The 22711-nt window shown below is 39.8% G+C and overlaps 1 long non-coding RNA gene across 1 annotated transcript; it reads left to right on the top strand.

Annotated features, from left to right (window-relative positions):
- Positions 1 to 731: 731 nt before the first annotated feature.
- LOC138684609 (uncharacterized) lies at positions 732 to 22183 on the top strand. Its single transcript, XR_011323860.1, has 3 exons — positions 732 to 920; positions 1464 to 1534; positions 21906 to 22183. It is a non-coding gene; the product is annotated as an uncharacterized lncRNA (long non-coding RNA).
- Positions 22184 to 22711: the final 528 nt, after the last annotated feature.

Raw genomic sequence — 22711 nt, 5'->3', positions numbered from 1 at the left:
GCTCAGAGTCTGGACATAACAAACATATATCTGACTACACTCTTTTGTGCAGGCAACCCTGCATATTACAACTGCTGAATCAAAGAAAGGAATTTGAACATAAGGAAAAAAAAAAGGTTAGAAGGATGAAAAACAAACAAACAAGCAAAAAAAAAAAGACAAAAAAGTCAGCTAGCATTTAGATACTGTAATATTTTCAAGACTGAACCTGATAATGACCTGAGCAACTTGGTCTGACCCCGTAACTGCCCCTGCTTTGAGCAGGATTTTTGACTAGAGACTTTCTGAGGTCCCTTCCAGCTTGAATTATCCTATGATCCCATGGTCCCAAACCGCCCTCTGAAATGACCCTCCAAACCTATTCCAGACTTCCCATGTGATTCCTAAAATAGATGACATTAAATCCCAGCTTGTGGACATAAAATAATTCGGGTGGAGGGGCAACAGAACCAAAAGTGTCTTTCTTTAACTCCCACTGGTGCTAGCTGGTTTGATGTGCTCTACTGTATCACATAATGCTGTGGTAATCACATAGGCGGGTCTGTCCCTGGCCTGTGTCCTGCTCTAAGCTGTGGCACGTGGCCAGGGTTTCCTCTTCTTGACAGGTTGGAGGATTTTCATGCCAAGATATGGAGCCACAAACTAAATATTTGTCTGTGTTTGCAGAGGGACTTTAGCCAGGAGGTCATCTTCAAGCACTCCACAAGACTTATAACACACTAAGCACTAGATAGAAGGTTTTCTACAGAAGATAGAGAAAGAATGAAATATAAAGAGAAGGGAGAGAAGTGCCTCCTATCTCTCAATAGAACATAGAATTTAGAGCACTTCTAAAGAAGATGGAAAAACAGAGATCTTTAATATTATGCTCAGATCCAGGACAGGATATCCCATCATGGCAGCTGTTTTGCTAAGCAGAAGTACATATTTCTTTTATTTTTCATTTTAATGCATTTAGTTTTATTATATTATTTCTTTAGTGTTAATTTACAGACATTTCTGTATTCTGACAGGAAGTGAAAGGAAGTGTGGATATGAATATCTAACCTAGTGGTTAGGGTAGTTTTTAATAGGACTTTATGTAGTGATTTTTCAGTGCAAAGTTGTCCATTAACTGGAACCCAGGTGAGTTCCCTACATAGAAACTTATAGACAAATATTTTATGTGTCTATTATTAATGCTTTCAAAATACAAATAAACTATAATAAATAACAGAATAAAAAATGCTTGCATAATATATATTTTTTAAAAATCACTGTAAATTTCTGCAATGTCTATAGTGAACAATATGCCCCAGACAACAGTTCTCTATGTGCTTGGAGGTTCAAAAAAGATTTCTTTGTTGATTGATGTGTATATTTTTATGAAGTATTTTATTTTATTCTGCTTTTTTTCTTTCTATTCCCCCCTGTCTCCACCCCGCCCTACTATGCTACTTTTTACTTTCTCTATTATTTTACAGACATTTCTACATCTTGACCTGCTGATGCTGGCTTGAGTTCACCACATTTTGCTCAAATTCTCTGCAGACAGGTAAACCTCCAACTGTATCCACAGGTCTTTTTAGTCCAGGGACCTAATTTATTCAAACTAAAAGAAGCTGAGCAGGCTGTCAGAGACACTTTATTGCTCGCCACTGACTATTTATGGGATTAAAATATTTCATTTAGGTGGACCAATTCAGTTCACACCAATTTCTTCTATTAAGACCACCCTCCCTTCTCTCCCTACTGCACATATTTAGAACACTACGTATGAGGCTTACCCATGCCTCAGTTAGATACTGAATTAGTCACACTAGACTTGAGACTTTGTAAACAACAGCATCATTTTCTCTTTCGTAAAAGCAAAAAAAGTTAGATGCTTTCTAGGCTAGCAACTGCCTCACTACTTCTTGTAGCATACCACAAGCTAAAACTGTTCTAAAACTGACTTATTTAGTCACCACAAAAAATACACCTGTCCCAGCTAAAGTGATTTTCTCCCCACTTCGTAAGAGACTGTACTGCCTCATCTGGTGTTTCAGAATTCTAGTTTGATGGCCAACATGATAGCCGGAACTTTTACACTACAGCTGTTCCTGGCACTGTACTCTGTTTCCATTGTGCAGCGGAGATTTGCTGGGAAACATAGTTCATAACTAAAATAATGCACCTGCATGTACATAGTATTGCAGAGCTAAAGAACTGAAATACAACAAGCCTGCGGCACTGACCTGTTTCTGGTGAACTAAGATTTTACAAATGGGCAAGAAGTCAGAGACACATCCTAAGATGGTCTATTTTTGCAATACAATTACATTTTTCTTACAAAAGGTAAAGCAGGAGGAATGTGAATTTCAATGTGTGGAGATTGTGCAAGTCTTACTGTTTCTTTTTAGCCCTCTGTTCTGCACCAGGAGGGGTGCAGGGTTCTTTCCAGATGTCAGTAAGAAAGGCACAGCAGCAAGTGGTGTAACAAAACTGCTGTAATAACAATAGTAATAATAACACGATAAGAATTAGAAAGAGAAATACAGAGAGCGAATAAATCTTATGTTCCTTCAGATGTTGGGAACCCCAATCCCATGCAGCATCAGACAGATTGCAGAAGAACAGCCATAGCATGCTGCGTAGATCCCATCCATGGAGAGGTTCACCCCCCGCCTCACTACCATGGTTCCCCTTTATTTTTATGTCTAGGTTACACTATGGTTGCTCAAGCTATTCTATGGGTATCTCAAGCCTTAGCACAAGGCCCACTAGAGCTGTCAGAGTTTGCTCAAGATAACTAACTCCTTGAATACAATGTCTTCCACAAGACTCCCAGTAAACCCTCATCTTTTTTGCACACTTACCAAAGTACTGAAATATACTGAATGTTTTGATCTGTATAAAGCAGAGGTCATGGTAGGTTTGGACCCTGCACTGCCCATGCAACACTCCAAGTATTAATGACATTTACAGAAATATTTGTTTACAAATATGTTATCACAAACTAGATCACTGTGCATGTTATCATGGACACCTCACTTAACTGCAGTTAGACCTTTCATGAATATGTATTAAATAAAACATTAAAGAGTAACTGTTTGCTCTGTCATTCCAGTAATTAAAAATTCCCATACTATTTTGTGATAATATATAGTGGCTACTAAAAAAAAAATTGCAGCTTGTAATAGGCTTTACATTATGAGTGTTTGGTGTACTATAACAACACCTTCCAATTATTATGAATATTTTTAATATAATTTTTGAAGCTATAGCACCTGGGGAATAAGATTTCACATGAAAAAGTTCTATTTGCCATCTGTTCATGTGTGAAACAGACAGGGGCCTCAGATATATGTGGGGCCAACATTATGTGTTTGACAGGTTAGTCTTTTGTTGAAGGCACTAATTTAAGATTGAGAAGATCTGTGCTATACTGTCTCTGACAAAGAGTTTCTGAATAGTCTTGAGTGAGTCATTTAACCTCATTCTTCCTCCTCTGTGTAACTAAAATATTCTTTTTTTTTTTTTTTTTTGGTCATCATTATTGATAAAGATTGATCCACTAGACTGGAAGCTGATAGCTAACTAAGAATCAGTGATCAAGATCTCATATTTAGAATGTGTTCTAAACAAAAGATGATCCAAAATTACAAAAGGGATAGTTTACGCCAAGGAAGTAAATTTGAGAATATAACTAAGAGGAAAGATAAATTTATAATGAATAACATCAATGATAATTGGGAGGAACATTTATCAGAGATGCTGATGAAACTGCAAGTTTGCAGTCAAGAAACAGTACATGCTGATTTTCTGAATTCTCAGATATTTTAGCCTTACCATAAGCCACAAAAGCAAGTAAATAAATTCTTTATCCTTCCTCCCCACCAAAGTCTCACTCTGATAGCAAGCCTTATTGGTAAAGGTATTTGCCTTAATCTAATATGCATAGACATTTCACTTAACCTAACATGATATTTCAACTGAAAATATCAGCATACAAATCACAATGTGTGTATTAAAAAGATTAAGAATATCCATCTGCCATTTTAATAAGTCAACATCCAGGTCATGCTGAACTTCATGTTTGCAGCACCGGGTAAAGATCAAAACTTGGATAGTTATTCAACATCAGAATTCAAGATCTGAAGTAAATGTAAAATTATTGAATAACTCAAGAAAAAAAGGTGTAATAAAGATAAGAACGAACAGTAATACTAAGCTACAAGGCTAGTCTAATCTATTTTATAGAGCCTAATGAAAAATTACATGTCTAGGGAAAAAAGCTGTGAGGGTCACGCAGCCTTAAAGAATGAAGAACAAGGGTTTCCCCCCTTGAAAGCAATGGCACTTAAAAGGCTTATTCAACATCAAAAGCTCAATATCAGCCTTCCTTGAAATGATATAGGAAAAAGAGGTACAAAAAACACTCTGAAAGTAAGAATAGATATGCAAATGAGCCAAATAGTGATTTTTATAAAGAATCATAAAATATCTCAAGTTGGAAGGGACCCATAAGGATCATCGAGTCCAAATCTCCACTCCTCGCAGGATTGTCTACAACTAAACCATATGACTAAGAGCATTGTCCAGACACTCCTTGAACTGTGACAGGCTTAGTGCCATAACCACTTCCCTGGGGAGCCTCTTCCAGTGAATGACCACCCTCTCCGTGAAGAACCTTTTCCTAATGTCCAGTCTGAACTTCCCTTGATGCAGCTTCATCCCATTTCCCTGTGTTCTATCACTGGTCACCAGAGAGAGGAGATCAGCACCTCCTTCTCTGCTGCCCAAGAAGTTAGCCTGATAGTATGTCCAGTTCTAGGATCTGCAATTTGTAAAGGGTTTTGAAGAGTTTGAAAGAACACCAAAAAACCCCACTCAAAGTATTAAAGGGTCAGAGAAAATGCCTTAGAAAAACAACAACTTAAAAGCACATCCAACTTAGTTTATCTAAAAGGTATTTGAGAACTTGATTAATGTGTGTCACCAACAGAAATACCAGGAAACAAAGGGCTCTTCTGTTTAGATATTAAAGGCATAATGAGAACAAACTGCTACATAGTGACAACAGGCAAATTCAAATGATAAATAAAATACATTTTATTTTTTTTTAAATAGTGGAGGTGAATCATATTTGGAGCGCACTATTAAGGTAGTTATTTATTTGTGAGAAGGATCCAACACAGTTCATTTAGCCTTCTCATTTATACCCAAATGTTAAGCTCCTGGTGAACCTGGCATCCTAATGTATGTGTTTGCATTTCTGGTACACACAGTGAAGGACAACAGAGTGAAGATCTCTAGAGGGAAATTATGTCTTCCTAAGTTTGGTGGTCAGGATCTTCTCCTGTTCTCTAAGGCATCATCTCATCTTTCCCACTTGAGAGACATTGAAGTCAGAATTGAGCAAAAAACATGCAGATGTTTGATGTCCATGTAGGTACAAGGGAATATCCTGCCTGGTGTCCTGCTGTCACTCTATGGGTCCTTTTTCTTTCCCATCATTCACATGCAGACACCTTGGATGACCTGAGGCATATTAAATGGTGCTAGGGACCTGTACTTCTGAAATCGAATTCCATCCTTTGTTTAGGAGGAATGCTTAAACAGTTTTTTTAAGCTTAAGCAATAACTAGGTCCTTAAATTAAGGTTACTAACACAACCCATCTGTTGGGTTTTCTAAATGAGCCTGGATGCCATTCTGAAAATTGTGTTTTAGCCAAACATAATTTTTTTCTGAGTACAGTGATAACAGCAACAGCTTGAAATAACATGCCAGGTGACTTACTGGACTCAGACACAATGTTATAAGGTCTAGAGTTTTTATTCTTTGTTTTTAAATTTAGAAAAGGAGCCAAAAAACTTAAACCTATCATTCATAAACTACAGCAGTGCAACAGACTAATTGACAGTCACCAAGAATAATTGACCACAGTCCTCTATAAACAGAGGATAAAATCCCAAGTTTTGCAACATACCTGTTAAATCCTAATTTGCTGTCACTTAGTACAAACAATGGTGATAACAATATTTTATTACTGAGGTCAGCACTCTGAAATACAGGGTTTAGTGGCAGGATTAGCAGTGGCAGTAAGAAAATAGATGGCATTACGGCTTTGTGGAAATATCAAGCAGAAATTAATTACTACTGAGCAATGATTCAAAATGGATGCACCCTCAGGAGTAGAGCTTATTGCATATGTTTTGCTGAAACCCTTTTTTTTTTTATCCCTTTCTCTTTTTTGGTCAAACTAAAACAATATGTGGGTATACAGTGCTCCCAGTGATACATTCTTAAGCCCAAAGACTAATTTTTGAAAAGGAATAGACAAAAAGATAGAAAGAAAGCAGTCCCAAAGTGCTAAATATGCCAATTTTCAGAACTTTCATTTGAGAAAAAGACTCTCAGTGCTGAACCTGCTTGTCTTGCTTTTCTACAAGCATCCTTACTGACTATAGGCAATAATTAGACGTGTCTTTTTCTCATTATCCTGAAAGAAAACATTATATAGAAAAGGGTTTTATTTTCATTTCCCACTGCACTGGAGCACATCACCAAACCTACATACATTGTGGTTTTTTGCTGGTGGTGAAATGGTAATGTCATTTTTCTAGATATTTCTCCACAGAAGACACTGAGTTTTACATAGAAAAAAAGTCACATTCCTCAATTCATTCTTCCTGTCTGCCTCAGGAGGTAGGGGATATAAAATGATAGTGTTCCCCAAATCAGAGAATTGTTGCTAAAGATATCATCCCCACATCCCAAAGACATAAAAATATTTGCTATATCTTCTTGAAGAACTTATACAATTTTTTTTGAGAGAAATGAGGAGCCCAAACTTCAATCAGACCCAAAGGGAAAGTATTTGTCCTTGAATCACTAAAGAAAAGTCTCTTTAAGAGCATGCAAGGCCACAAACTATAAAAAGAAAAAAAAAAAAAAAATCAAGAAGTCAAAACTAATGCATTGAATGGAAGGACAAATCTCTTTTTAGGCTCAGTATTGCTTTTTTTAAGTGATGCATGAGAGTAAGAAGCGAAAGAAGGTTGTTTCTTCTGAAATAAACTCTGTACTTGCCCCTGGGGACTCATTCCAGCCACTCTCCTGCAAGGGCACAGGGGGAATATACAGGCTTTCCCATTTCTCTGTGGTACTGCCAAAAAGTGAAAAATGTCCCAAACTTCCCAGAACTGCCTCACCTCTTTGGACCTTTTGTGCTAGCGGGCATGCCCTGAGCCAGAGTAAAGACTTGGGTGATGGGGATGGACTGCAGCACCCATGAACTAGGCTAAGGTGTACTGTCACAGCCTCCTTCCACATGTTGGAGAAAGAATGGAAGAAAATGAACTGAGAAACAGCCAAGACTTGCTTCCTTCCTTGATTCTTGCTTCCTTCCCTCTTTCCTTCCCATCCTCCCTTCCTCTCGTAATCCCTTCTTCCCTTCCTTCCACTTTCTCCTCACACTATTCTATGCCTTCTTACTCGACTGGTGTTTCCTACATGGGAGGAAAGGGCAGAGTAGCACCAGAGAACACTCCAGATCTGGGAAGAGACAAAGACACACCTTTAGCCTAGGATGTGTCATAAAATTAAATTGTAGAAAGTCCAACTATGGGACATCACTGAATGTGTTTGGTTGTGAACATCTTCTTCCCTTATAAATACGCTTATTGTTTTGTTTTGTTTTCAAAGTTGTGAAATCAAATCCTGCCTTCCAGGAAGTTCATTGATTTTCCATCACCACTGAGAAAAATTCTTCAATAGATAGGTGAAAAACTGGAGTTTCTGTTGACAAATCACAATCAAATGAGAGCCTTTAGCTATTTCCTCCACCCCACGGAAGCATCATTGTGAAGGAACACGTCTTGCTGTGTAACAAATGCTCTTAAAAATGCCCAATGCTGAAGTTAATTCACTTCAGAGAGTTTGATCTGGAAGGGCCTCAGGTTACTTTATAATCTTAGCAAATTTCATTTTCCTAGACTTTTGTTTCAATAGGTTCTGATGTAAACCAGCAAACTCCATAAAACAGTTACATTATAATTAAATGATATGCTTTCCGCGGCTAATTAACTGAACAATTGTCCTCATATCCAATCTCAAGATTCATCTCTTCTTCTTGACATAAAAGATTTATAAAAACATTCCAAGGCTTCTTTTCTGATTTATTTCTTGTGCAACCTAGCTTTTGTAGGCATTTTAATACCTGCATATATTAGGTACCAGTGATTAGTATGAATCTTCATGAATGTTCAGCCAATGTAGTTCCTGGTACTGATGCTATGAATAGTTTCTTAACTTGAAGCAGAATTTGTGAGGTATAGATACTATGGGATGTATAGAATTAGGTGCCTGCAGCAGATTGAGTGCTCAGGCTTGCCCATGAAAAATGGTAGAGTCTCCTGGGAAGTCCCTAAAAACATCTTTCTTAGGATATTGATATACAGTGTTCCTTTGGGCACTAACTTAAAGTACATGAATCTTTCTCAAAATCAGCCCCTACCAGGAATCATTGCAAGTGTGCTTTGTTGCATATCACTAAATCATTTAAAGTTAAGGGTTTCACTGAAGTTGGATCTAGTTACACCAGCTCTACATTTGATTGATGGGGAAGAACTCAAATAATCCTAAACAACAGGTGCCAAAGTTACCCACAGACCAGCAATAATTGCCCATGAAATTCACTGAAGCCACGAAGGGAAGAATGTATGTACCTCTGTAAAATTCCCAATGCAATGAACAAAATGAAAATTTGCATTAAAAAACAGAGCCAGATTTTCCAAATCAGTAAAAATGTTCCCTGAGACAGTAGCCAGATAACATTTGTATTTTTTTTGCTTTGCTTTTGCTTAGCAAATGAAGCTCTGAATACCCTGATCAATCCAGAAGATCAGGAAGCTTTTTCTGGCAAGTGAACAAAAACATACACAATGGATTTAGCAAGCTGATCCTTCATTCTGGGCAGATGCCAGTTGTTTCATATGAAAGCATGAGGCAAAAAAGCAGGACAGAGAGTGGAAAGCAACCTGAGCTGTGCAGCCACCAATTGATTCCTGAATAGCTGTAATGGGGCTCACAGGACCACATGAGTAAATGTCTCATTACCGAGCTGAGTTTTATATTTCAGCACACAGGCCAGACCCTTAGTAGGTGTAAATCAGCATAAACCGGCTGTGGATGTGGCACACTAATTTGTCAGATCTGACATTCTTTGGCGAACAATAGCCCTTTCTTCCTTCCCATTCTTGCAAATAAGAAAGCAGTTTTGTGGAAAACTGACATTTCACTTCCACTCCGTGCAGAGAAATAAATCTAGCGCTTAATCTTACTTGTGTTCATGTACAGCTTCCCCTCCCACCTGCTGTCCTTGTTGAACAAGAACTTACAGGTTCAAGGCCTTGGGGCATGGGTGTCGTGATTAGCAATGTGGGCCTTAAAGCTAAGGTACTTTGACAGTTGTTCCATTTCCTAGCATTTACTTCAGCAGTGAATTGGAAGACCTTAAGGAATAAATACTAACCTCAGACAATAGACTGTGATCCCCAATCAAATTCTGGAATTGAATTACCCTTGAAAATTATTTCAAAACTTTCTTCTTCCTTTGCTTACCTGCCAAGACCCATTATAAGCCCTCAGATGCTATTGCTGTTAAATTTTTCCTTGCTGTTAAAAACAGATTGAATTTTCATCAGGCCAAGTTATTTTTGAGGGAGAAAGGAAAACAGCAAAAGTCTGAGATTCTAAGCTGATTGTTGGTCTTCTGATACAAAGAAACTGACAGCCCAACCTGCCTTACCAGAAGGGAAGCCCACAGAGCACAATATGTAGAAGCATCAGGGTATCCATTTCTTTTAGACTGTTCCTCAGTGCATTTGCTGATGTGTCATGCAGTTCTTAGAACCAGGATGGGTGGGTAAGTGATCTGAGAGTCATGGGATCAGGACTTAAGGTAGGTCTGCAGTAGTAAAATAACAACATTATGGTCTACAAAGCTCCTACTTAACAGTTATCTGGACTCCAGGGAAGTTCAGGTTGCCAGAGTGATGTAAGTTTTGTGTATACATACAGAAATATGAAAAAAACTTAAGGTGCAAAGACCCTCTGGAGGTTCCACCTGCTCTGTGCATGTATAAATTTGAAGTTAGGTCAGATTGTTCAGGTCTGTGAAAAGCTGAGATTTGAATGTCTCCACGAACAGAGCCTCCACAGCCTCTCTGGGCAGCCTGTTCTGCTGTGGATAGCCACACCCATTGTAAAGGTTTTTTTTCCTTATGTCTCTCAGAAATTTCCCTTTTACATCTGTGACAATTGTCTCTTGTCCTTTCATTGTACAGTTTTGAGCAGAGTCTGGCTCCATTAGGTAGTTGAAGGCAGTCGCTAGATGCCTTCACAGCCTTTGCTTCTCCAACCTAAACCAACTCAATTTCTCCTGGTATCTTTTTGCTCCAAACCCTAACCATACTAAGACCTCCTTGCTGCACTTGCTCCAGTCTGTTAACATGTCCCTTCTACTGGGAACTGTTAAATCAGACACTGTGCCCTATGTCTCCCAAGGGCAAGGTCCTTAATTTGTTCTTGTTGGACATCATGAGTTTTCTGTCAGCCCATCTCTCTAACTTGGCAAGAGCCCTCTGAACAGTGGCCCCACTCTCCAGGGTAATGACGGCTTCCACTAGCTTGGTGTCAACCCCAGACTTGCTGTGGCTATGTTCCCTCTGGCTGTACAGCTTGTTAATGGAGAGGTCAAAATCTACCAGCCCAGAAACATCTCAGATTCTACCACCTAAGCTAAAACAGGATCTGGAAGCAGGATGCATCAACTCTAAGCAGTTTAATCTGGTGACTTTCAGAGAAAGCGTAAAGAAATTCTTGTTCAGCTGCTGAGAAAATACAGCAACATTTACTGTTTATTTTAAAGTGCAAACAGATCAACTTCTTTTTAGAGGATGCATCTAGAACAAACCCTTATGCCTGAATAACTTCAAACACACAGCTTTTCCTCATTGCAACATATTCCCTAACAAGGACCCTATTAAGATCAAGGGGGAGGTTAAGTTCCTGTTGGATTTTTCTCCAGTTTATAGAAAAGAACTCAGGATTGATCAGGTCAGAGAATGGAGAGAAAAAGTGAGAAAGAATTTCTGCCCGGGTAGTTGTCTGGGAGAAAAGCGGTGTGGGTTCCTAGGGCTGCTCTCATATGAAGCTTCATGGCTTGTCCTTGATTCCAGAAGGGTGGAATTGCATTACTCACTCCCTATGTTTCCAGTTATTCTTTCAGGTGTCAGACTCGGTGAGAAGTAAATCACAGATATCATGTGTTGGGTTCTTTCTTACTGTTTGCACTTGTTTTTCAAGCAACAGAGACCAACCCAGTGTCTTACTTTGGAAAGCAGAAGCCTAAGTGAACTGCTACATAGAGCTGTTCATAAAACAAACTCTGGGAGATAAACAGTCCAATTAGTCTTCTACCGATATAACCTGAACATCTTTATAGGTCATATTGGGGAAACTCCAAGAATCTGGAGTGGCTGCAGCAGGCCAGATTTTGCATGCCAAAACCTAGGATCAACCAGTTAACAAAATAATTAGTTATAGATTAATAGAATAATAGAAATTGAAAGAGAAAGGCATTATGGGGCATCAAACTTGACACATGTCACCCATATAAGATTAAAAATGTGGGAATAGATAGGAAGGCTGTCTTGGGAGTAAATATTTCATGGGGAATGATCAGGAACAGTGGAAAGTAGATGACTGTTTAAATTCAGTTAGACAGACATATTTTATTCTGCTTTATGGAAAGCCCAGCATCTAAGTCACATTTAAAAATGTGGCTGTCATCAAATGCCAATACCAAATAGCTGAGGAGTGACACAGGCTTTTACTCACTCCTTAATTATTAATAGTCTTGTTTTGTAGAAATTAGACCTTAGGAAAAGCTGTCAACTCATGCATAGAGTAGCAATTTGGTGGCAACTCACCTCCCCATCAGGCAACGGTTCCCAGATTTACTCCACAGCTTGGGCAAGAATTTCCCTGGAGCTGGAAAACAGTTGCAAAGCAGAAGAGCTGTTGCTGTTTAGGATGGTATCTTGTCTCTTGGTGCAGCTGAGACTCCTACACTCCTGAAGATGTATGAACTATTGCAATAGACAAAATTGCTATCTTGCCACTTCCCATCAGGTCCCTGCAGTTGTAGAGCAAGCATTTCCAACCTGATTCCAGTTGTCCAGATTGCTAGGGTGTTGTCAGATCTGGTAGACTAACAGAGGTGATGTTGTCACCGTTCCATGCCGCAAGTCCAGCCAGCAGTGAGGCTGAGTGTGTGTTACCAGTAGGCACGTGCACAGACATATACCATATGCATATGCACATGCTTGCAGGTAGCCACACAGATCAACACAAAGATGCTCAGCAAACACACAAACACCTAAACACCACCAAAGGCCTCATCCCATTCTGCTCTCTGACTGATTAGGATGAAAGTCCTTTAGTGGAGAACATATATACATATATACAATGTGGATCCCTACAGTAATTGACCTCAGGTGCTCAGTCTGCCCAATAGCTGGCCCTGCACGTCAAATCCTTAAAGTTGCCAACACTGGGACATAAGGTTCCCACTCCAGGCAATGGTACACAGACCCACTTGCACACACCAACACATACCCACTGTGTATCCCTGCATTAATAGTCCTTAGACACCCAGTCTGCTCAGAGGCTGGCCCTTGGAACCTCGTGGGCCTCCAGATGTCTCTCACACAGAGAGACACACAGATGCAAACGGGTCCTTCAGCTGATGCCTAGACCTCACAGACTCCCCAGTAGCTGGCTTGGACCTCCTGGCCCCTCCAGTAGCAAGCTCGAAGACAGACACCTCTCCTGTATACTTCCCAGACCATCATCATTTTAGTGCTCTTCCCTTGCATCCCATAATGGGTTCCATATCCCAGGCAGTGACCCCTCCTTGGTCTGTGAGGTGACCCAGAAAGCTACTCCAGGATCGCACTGGGTGGGTGCCTTCCCCAGCCCATGGGGCTTAGGCTTTCCTCGGAAAGTCCTGGAAGAAACTGGGGTAGGGGCTCATGTCTAAGACTGGGGGTCCCTAGCCTGCCTTTGTGTCTCTGGGCTCTTCTTCGCCTGCAGAGATGAGTCTTTAATCACATAATCTGACACTGATCTTTAAAACTGATCTCTCTGTTACTTCTGGGTGAATTCCGAACACTGCCAGAGATGGGAAAACCCTGATGCTGCCTTGATCCTCTCCTTTAATGACCTTTTCCCTCCTTGTTCTAGTTCTTTTCTTACATTTCTGTTTAAAAAGATGTAGACCACCATGACTGTTTTCATTTACAATTCTGCTGTGAACCCATGATCAGAGAAAAATTGAAAGAAAGAATGAAGAAAAAAAACCCACAAAACAAAAAAACACCAAAGCAGCTAAAAGCTTTTTAAACATCCTGATGGTAGCAGAAGTTTATTAGTTTTTTTAGTGCATAATAAAGCTGTATGTGTGTCTGTTTATCCTTATCAGTGAGGTTTACAAGTAAGCATCATCAGCAGAAAGAACTATTGCTACTCCACTGTTCCTCTTGTTCCCCACTTTCATTGTTATTCCTGTTTTGTCTTCAAGAAAATAGCATTAGACTTTAATAACAACAGTACCAAAACCTTCAGACAATCTCAGCTAATTTATAACTAATAAATAAGGCACTTTATGTGCTCTGTACCACCATCAAATACAGTAAGGGGGAAAAAAAAGAAAAATAAAAAAAAAGTAATTCCAATAAGTAAAAGGCATGGGTTATTGAAAAGCTAACTTCTTCCCAGAGAGGGTAAATATTACCATGTGGAATCATTTTTAAAAACTATTAAATAGTTTATCTCCCTTTATTTTTTTCTTACAAAATCACTCTCCAGCTAAACAAAAAGCAAATTAAGGGCATTGTTAAAATGAAATCCTTACTCAATACTCTACATGTTTCAAAGCTTTAATGTTTTTTTTTTTCTCTCCCCCTTTCTCCATTCTGACACACACACTCTCGTTTCTCTTTTTTGTAACTTTAATGGAAGAAGTAACAAATATTTAAAGGTCCCCCATAACTCAGCAAGATTCAGTGCCTGTATTTGAATCTCTCATATCTTTTGTAATTGTCTCCTTCTTAAGAGTGACATGGTCAAGGTGCTAGCTTTGCCTGACCAGTCTGTACATCCCAGCAAGACTGAAACAATATCAAATACACCTGAAGCTAGTGGGTGAAGGGGAAAACCAAAATGGCTCCCCTAAAGCAAAATATACCAAGTAAGTCCTAACGATTTCAGGTTTGGAGTACACAGCTGTTATAAAGGCAAAAGCATGAGCTATGTACATTACCAAGAGGAACAATGTGACAGACTTTCAAAAGCAGTCAAAACCAATTAGTGTGTCACAGACTTACATCGAAGTAGGAGATTTATATGATGTTGAGACCCAGTGGAAGGCTGACATCTTTGAAATAAGTCCAGAGATCAAACTGTTGCTGGATGATTTTCTTATGAATTCTGAATGCAACAATTTTTAATGCCTTCTACCTGTTACGGAAGGGATATTACCAGGAACACTACTACATTGTGAACAACAATTTGTATAGGGTCTTCATTAACTAATGACTCCAACTGCTGTCTAAGGTATACTTGTGTAAGCACCCATCTGATACACTTCCCTTTGCATTGACCTGTCCACTAGGATATAACTTAGGATGCAGGTTGCCTCTTCCAGATATCTATTTCCATTGCCAACTGTGACAAAACTGCTGTCTTTCTCAAGCCAGCTTCATCACTTTCATTTCCAGAGCTCTCTGAATGGAATTCTGCAGCCTGGATTTAGGGTGTGTTTGTGGCTGGATGTTAACTTATTTTTAGCCGTTACTGCAGAAAAATGAATTGGGAACTTAGAGTTCGGTTCATCTTGCACAATGTGCATAGCCAAACTAAATATCTCACATCCTTTTATAGTCAGTGGAGAGAAACAGTTCCTTCTTAGTGCAATACAGCTTGGACTGAAGTAGATGGTTAAAAATAGGGCAGAAAAATCACTCCGCGAAAAAAATCATCTCTCTACTGGCTAGAATGAGAAACTAAGCTGATTAGCTTAGCTGTAGATGTCTAATTTAAAATTAACTTAAATGAAGCCCACCTCCATCTTCTGACCAAAAAAAAAAAAAAAAGCCTTGTTCCAGCTTTTCTGAATGCTGCCAGAACTGTAGTTCCTTTCTTCTGTAGTAGCCTGTAGCTCAAAAGTACAGGACTGCAGACAGGAATAGCTGAGCTGGCTCAAACTCCGACACCATTACAACCACAGTTACTGATCTGTCTCTCCTGACATTTGTAACGGGTTAGTACAGGTAGGGGTCATTTTTCTTTTCTTGTCTCATCGGTAAGGAAGGGATTTTTGGAATGACGTGAATCCCTGCTGGAACGTAGCATAAATATCAGAAAGTGGCAGAAACTTGACCTACACTCTCATCCTTATGTGAAGAGACAAGTATGCAAAACCTGCCACAATTAATCATCTGCTTCCTAACCAGCTTTGGTCAACCTGAGAAGCCTTGGGCTATTGTTGCTCTAATTCTGTACAAGGAATAGATCTATATTCCTATTTGCATGCAAACTGGTCTTTCAAATGTCCTAGTTTTGGCTGAGATAGAGTTAATTTTCTTCATAGAAGCTAGTATGGGACTATGTTTTCGATTAGTGCCGGAAACAGCGTTGGTAATTGAGAGATGGTTTCGTTACTGCTGAGCAGTGCTTACACAGAGCCAAGGCCTTTTCTGCTTCTCAGCCCACCCCACCAGCGAGCAGGCTGGGGGTGCACAAGAAGTTGGGAGGGGACACAGCTGGGACAGCTGACCCCAGCTGACCCAAGGGATACTCCAGACCATATGACATCATGCTCAGTATATAAAGCTGGGGGAAGAAGAAGGAAGGGGGGATGTTTGGAGTGATGACATTTGTATTCCCAAGTAACCGTTATGTGTGCTGGAGCCCTGCTTTCCTGGCGATGGCTGAACACCTGCCTGCCCATGGGAAGTAGTGAATGAATTCCTTGTTTTGCTTTGCTTGTGTGCATGGCTTTTGCCTTACCTATTAAACTGTCTTTATCTCAACCCATGAGTTTTCTCACTTTTAGCGTTCCGATCCTCTTCCTCATCCCTGGGGGATGTGAACGCTGGGGGGGAATGAGCAAGCAGCTGTGTGGTGCTTAGTTGCCGGCTGGTGTTAAACCATGACAGTCCTTTTTAGCACCCAACACGGGGCTTGAAGTGTATGAGATAAGGACAGATTTGATTGGAATGTGCTAGATCGAATGTATAGCTGTTATTGCTGTTCAGCTATTAATTGGCAGGCTCCTGTGCTTGCCATGGGGCTTGCTTGCCTTTTGGAGTCTAGTGCTCATTAGTGGCTGCTTTTTGCTGTCGCTGCTTGCTATACAGCTGTACTGCTTATCATCTTACTCTGCTGTGCCTGGGAACATTTTGATAACAGCAATGGCAATGCGCCTGGGCTGGCAGGCGGCCAGGGCATCGCTGCTGTTTCTGTGCTGCCGTACTGGACAGGCTGGAACTCCAGCATGAACTTGAGTGGAAGGGACTGTGACCTGTGGATGAATCCACGCAGGAGCAGGACACCCCAAAGCATCTGTGGCTGCGGATAAGCCCATGCCAGAGCAGGGACATCTCGAAGCATCTGTGGCTGTGGTTATGTCTGTGCTGCAGCAGGTAGAGCTCTGAAAGGATTGTGGCCCAAGGATAAGCCCATGCTGCAGCAGGTACACCTTGAAGCATCAGTGGCTGTGCATGAGGTCATACTGGAGTACCTCAAAGCATGCGGCCATGGGTAAACCCACAACAGAGCAGGTACACCCCTGGAGGGACTGCAGCCATGGGTAAGGCCGTGGTGGAGCAGGTTCACTCCTGAAGGCACTGTGGATGTTGGTAAGGCCACGCTGGAGCAGGTAGAGCTCTGAAGGGATTGTGGCCCACGGGTAAGGCCATGCTGGAACAGATGCACCTCAAAGCGACTGTGGCTGTGGATAAGTCTATGCCGCAGCAGGTATACCCCTGGAGAGACTGTGAAACCTATACAAAATTTTCAAAGTTTTCATTCATAGCAATTAACTCAGGCCATTTTACCTGCATTATCACATTAGTCAAAACAAACTTAAACAGGTGTAATTATATTTTGAATGACTGCTGTAACATATATTCTGTCATCTCACTGCTAGCATAAAGAAACTCTAATCACTTTTCTCTCTGTTTCTTTTTCAGAATTACAGTAATTCTCAAAAGAAAGTGGAAAACTAAAACTAACCAATCTAGATTTCTGTATTTCTGACAAACTTACACTGATTTTCAAATACTTTTTTTCTAAAATTCTAATGTATGCTTTATTCAAAATATGAGCACTTTTCCTCCTAGTTCTATTTCTGAAAACAAATGAATGAGAAAAATATCATTGATTTTTGCTAACAGACTAACTGATTTTAGGCAATTAGTCAGAGAGACTAACAGAACTAGTTAATGAGTTAACTGTCCAATATTTCCTACAAACTCTTCCTTAGAATCTTATAAAAGCTTTGATTTGCATTTCTGGATATGTTTATCATAGTCTTGTTAACAATGCAGTTTTCCATGGAAAAAATATTGAAAGAAAGGACAAGGCAGGTTCTTTCAAATAAAATGTCTTAATTTCTTTCAATATCTATTTTTGCCTGGATCTCTACCAGTTCATGGGACTCTAATTAAGCTTGACATTTCTAGAATTACTTAAGTAGATCCTTTGTCCTTTGCTTCTCTCCTCCAGCTTAATCTTTGTATTACTACCATGAAACACACCAATAATCCATATAAGTAAGACTTTTAAAGGACAGCTTATATCCTTTGAACAATTTTCCTGTTTAAAGTTAATCAAATGCTTATGTATTCTTCTGGACTGAGAATACGCTGCTTAATATCAAGCAAGATCAAATCATCTGTGTAGCCACAACTAAGCTTTCCTTGTGTGGTCCTATCCAACTTTGATGATTCTATGCCTCCCCACACTTGACAAAAGCAGGTAATGATCAAACTCCTTACACTTCCCACCCCCCCGCCCCGCCTTCTCTGACCTTATTCAGGATTGGATTATCTTTTCAAATACTTTTGTCCCTTGTTAGTCCAAGGAACGTGTAGCCAATATATAATGAGTTTAAGACTTCCTGGATTACAGACTGAACGACATAAGCCTATTTAAAGTGAGAAGGATCTGAAGGACTCCATTCATTTTTAGAAACTCCTTCAGTGTAAGAGCCTGGAACACTGGGATGTGGCACCCTTGGGATACAATTAACAAATCACCTCAATACATCTCTCAGAGGAATATATATCAGTATTTATAATTTCTCTAACACAGTGGTAGTAATTGCAATTCCTTATCCAAAGAGACTGCTTATATACATATATATATGTATAAAAGGAAATAACATGTTATTAGTCAACTGTAAGGCAATTGTTTTGACCGCATCAGGGAGGAAAATGGAAGATTCTTTTAATAAAGGCAGATCATATCAGATGGTCACCTCTTGTGCTTAGAAAGCTCATGATTTTCTGGACAAAGAATGAAAAAGATTTGTTACAGTGCCATAAAGGCAAATATTAATCAAGCTATGAAAGATGGAGTGCAGACAATAACTGATACACAAAGAAGTAGTAGAGCTCAGAGTTGTGCTGAAAGAAACATTGTTGAATACAAAGTCCTCTAATATCACTGGTAGAGACAAAACATTGGTGTTCTCTGCAAATATAAAAATGAAGGTAAACATGACAGAGAAAAATATAAAAAGAACATCTCTTGCACCAGAATAAAATTTCTAAACATTCTTAAACTGGAACTGGGAGGAATGGTTTCAAACTTCCAGAAGATCTTGACTCTGGAGCTTTTGAAAAGATATAGCATAAAGAAAGATAATATTTTTATTTAATGTATCATTTGATAAGCTTTAGAAAATAATTTTATGATGCAACTGTTTGTAGTAGTAGGATATTGGCCTTTTAGACCCAGGAGTTTCCACAAACTTGTGGAAACTTGTGGGTGAAGGTTTTTTGGCCATTTTTATGTTTGTAAATATAATTATTTGGATGAACTTGTCTTGAAACTACAGAGTGCTAATTAGAAATGTGAGTGTTCTATAATTCACTTCCTAGTGGAATGGAATGGTTAATATTTGCAGCAATAGTCCTCTTGTACAAAAATGTTTCTTTCTTTTTTTTTTCTTTCCTTTTTTACTTTTTTTTTTTTTTTAAAGCAGCAATATTTTGTTGCATTCTCTCAGGGCAGAAAATATAATTGTAGCACAGAAAATAATTGCTACATTAGTCATAATAGCCCTTTGGGACTGCTTTTCCTTCTCTTTTAAACGTTACTTTTTAGCTAGGATGCTTTTGAAACCAAAACAAAATAAAAAAAAAGGAAAAATCTGCATTTTAGAAATAGACTGCTGAGACGGAAGCTCATGTAACAGCTGATAGAGAAGGCACTTGCTAGGTCTATAACCAAAATAATGTATAATATAAGCTCATTGACAATATTTTCTTTAAATTAAAGTAGAATATAAATAGAGTCATTATGCCTATTCTCTTTAGGAACATTACACTACATTTACATTTAAAAGTAAAACACCATTTCTCCTTCACTTTCAACAATGGCATTAATTCATTAAAAGTGCTAGATGGTTAAATTAAGATCTGCTAGAAAAGCATCATGTCAGGGCATAAATAATCCAGGAGATTTCTGGAGACCACAGAGAATTTTTTGCTGCAGGTACTGGAGACACAGCCCAAGGGTTACGCTGGATCTGACACTCATGAATAAGAAAGAAGTGGTCAATGATCAATAGCAGACTTGTCTACAGTGACCATGAGGTGGTGGAGTTCAAGATCCTAACATAAATGAATCAGCATGGTAGCAGAAAATTGACCCAGCACTTCAGTATAGCAGGCTTGCTTAGGAAACTGGTAGTCCATGTGCATTGGAAGACTGCTCTAGAGGACAAAAAGCTTGGTAGAGTTCGTTGATCTTTACGCACAGCTTCCTCAAATCAAAAAGGTCTGTCCTTTCCAATGTGCAGTCAAATTGAACTGGCACGGTCAAAAACCAGACTGGATGAGAAGGGAACTCCTGAGTTAGCACAAATGCAAAAGCTACCCAGGAGGGGCACAGAGACATTGCCCAAGCATCCAGGCTTAAAGTTAACAAAACCAGCTCAGCTGCAGTTGAAATAGTGACAGATATGAAGGACAAGAACAGCTTCTACAGGGATATCAGCAGCAAAAGAATAGAGGTAGGGACCTAAGGAAAGACATGGAGGTGTTGGAGCGTGTTCAGAGAAGGGCAACCAAGTTGGTGAGGGGCCTGGAGCACAAGTCTTATGAGGAGCGGCTGAGGGAGCTGGGGCTGTTTAGCCTGGAGAAAAGGAGGCTGAGGGGAGACCTTATCACTCTCTGCAACTACCTGAAAGGAGGGTGTAGTGAGGTGGGTGCTGGTCCCTTTTATCAAGTAACTAGTGATAGGACAAGAGGAAATGGCCTCAAGTTGTACCAGGGGAGGTTTAGACTGGATATTAGGAAAAATTTCTTTACTGAAATGGTTGTCAGACATTGGAACAGGCTGCCCAGGGAAGTGGTTGAGTCACCATCCCTGGAGGTATTCAAAAAGCGCGTAGACAAGGCACTTCAGAGCATGGTTTAGTGGGCATGGTTAATGGTTGGACTCGATGATCTTGAAGGTCTTTTCCAACCTAAATGATTCTATGATTCTAATGGTAATGGATACGTGAGATAAATACTTCCTGCTCAGTTGTCTGGGCACAGGCTAAGCCAATTCAATATAGACCTGGAAAGGATGGGGAGAGCAATAGTAAGCAAAGAACCCCCTGTTGCTTAATCATTCAAAACCTAATCAATGGAAATTAGAGTGAGCTGAATGGGCTGCTTCTAAGACTACAACAAAGATTACATCATTGTCCCTAGTATCAAACCCATCAGGATCAATCAGCAAATGAAACTTTTTCCCACAAGAGCCAGGCAAATTAAAGTAGTTATTGCCTAGAAGGTTACAGGACTTTCTATGGAATATAGGGGCAATTTTGGGACTGTGCAAAATTTATTATTCTAAGTTTTAAGGAACTGTGGGAAGATGTGAGATGTACAGCAGAAAGTTTACGAAAAGGACCAAAGATGGGGAAAAGGAAGGTTTAAGGTGGATCAAGGAGGGGCAAGAATGTGAAAATAGAAGGCAAAAAGAGAAAGGTGTTTTGTGTGAGCAGGTTGCTGGTCAGTACTCTTGTCTTGCTAAGCCTTGTACCTTATCATGTCAGTCTAGCCTGTATTCTCATTAAATTTTAATTGTAACTATCTTCCATGTGCATGAATTTTCTACTTTGAGTGTATTGGTGTGAAATCTATGCAAAATTCAAATAGGACTAACCAACAAGCAGCAAGAGATGTCTGGAGGCCAGCAGCTGAAGGAGACTAGGTTCTGAGCTGAGTACTGGGCAGAGTGGATATCCAAGACCAGCTGCTGGAGAGACCTTCTCAATGTACGCATATTCCAACAACAGCCTTCAATCCTGATGGAACAAAGGGGAGAAGCAGGATTGAACCATCCCTGCTGATGTTTCTGCAAGTGCTGGTTGTGGTTAGATGCGTGTCAATAAAGGCACTACTCTCTGTCTACATTGACCTGTGTGTGTACATGGCAAAATGTCCTCAGTCTCAATACTGTATGCATCTGGAACCACAGCATCTTCACATATATTGAGCCAGTGGCAGGACAACTCTTCACTCCCTCCCTCTGCTGCTGAGTCCTGAAGCACACATAGTAAGGCTAACTCTTATGTCTTCTTTGCCTCAGTTTTCCTGATGACCTCCAGGATACCCGAGTCTTCTGTACAAACTGAATGGACTGAGGAACTAACTACCCATGGAAGGAGAAAACCTAGCAAGAGATGATTCAAATAAACAGGGTTTGCAAAGAGCTGTGGGAAGAGATGACATGGAAGTACAGCCAAATGTACTAAGGGCCTGGGTATTGTCCCTGCCAGACTGTTCCAATGTTATCTTTAAAAGGCTGCACAATCAGAGGAAGTTCCTGTTGACTGGAAAAAATGTCACAATCATCTTCAAGAAGGGCAGTGAGGAGACTGTGGTGAACTAAAGGCTGGTCAGCTCAGTCTCGGTCCCTGGAAAGAATATGGAGCACATCCTCCTAGAAATCATGTCCAGAGACACAAAGAACAAGGTACCTGGGAATTGCCAGAGTGGATTTAGCAAAAATTACATGTTTAGGTATGTTTAGGCTGGAGAAGAGAAGGCTCAGGGGGCATCTAATGGCTGTTTTCTACTAGCTTATGAGGTGTTATAGAGGAGTTCAAGCCAGACTGTGCTCAGATGAGGATATTTATGCATAGAAACAGGTTGCCCAGAGAGGCTGTGGAGCATATTTTCAATATACTTTATGATCCTCACACTCAATTTCTTAAGGCCCTATAACAACTTGGTCTCATCTCAGAGCTGATCTTAGTTTGAGCATGGATTGAATTAAAATTTCCAGAGGTCCCCTCAAACCTACATTTTTCTATGGTTATATAATCACACTAGATTGGGCAGAAAAGTTTACTTCCTCCAGAACCCTAACTCTGTACAGCACCAAGTGCTAAA

Source organism: Haliaeetus albicilla, chromosome 3, assembly GCF_947461875.1.
Source record: "Haliaeetus albicilla chromosome 3, bHalAlb1.1, whole genome shotgun sequence".
In the NCBI taxonomy this organism is placed as follows: Eukaryota; Metazoa; Chordata; class Aves; order Accipitriformes; family Accipitridae; genus Haliaeetus; species Haliaeetus albicilla.
The sequence above is the reverse complement of the archived record's forward strand: the minus strand, read 5'-3'. Positions and strand labels throughout refer to the sequence as shown.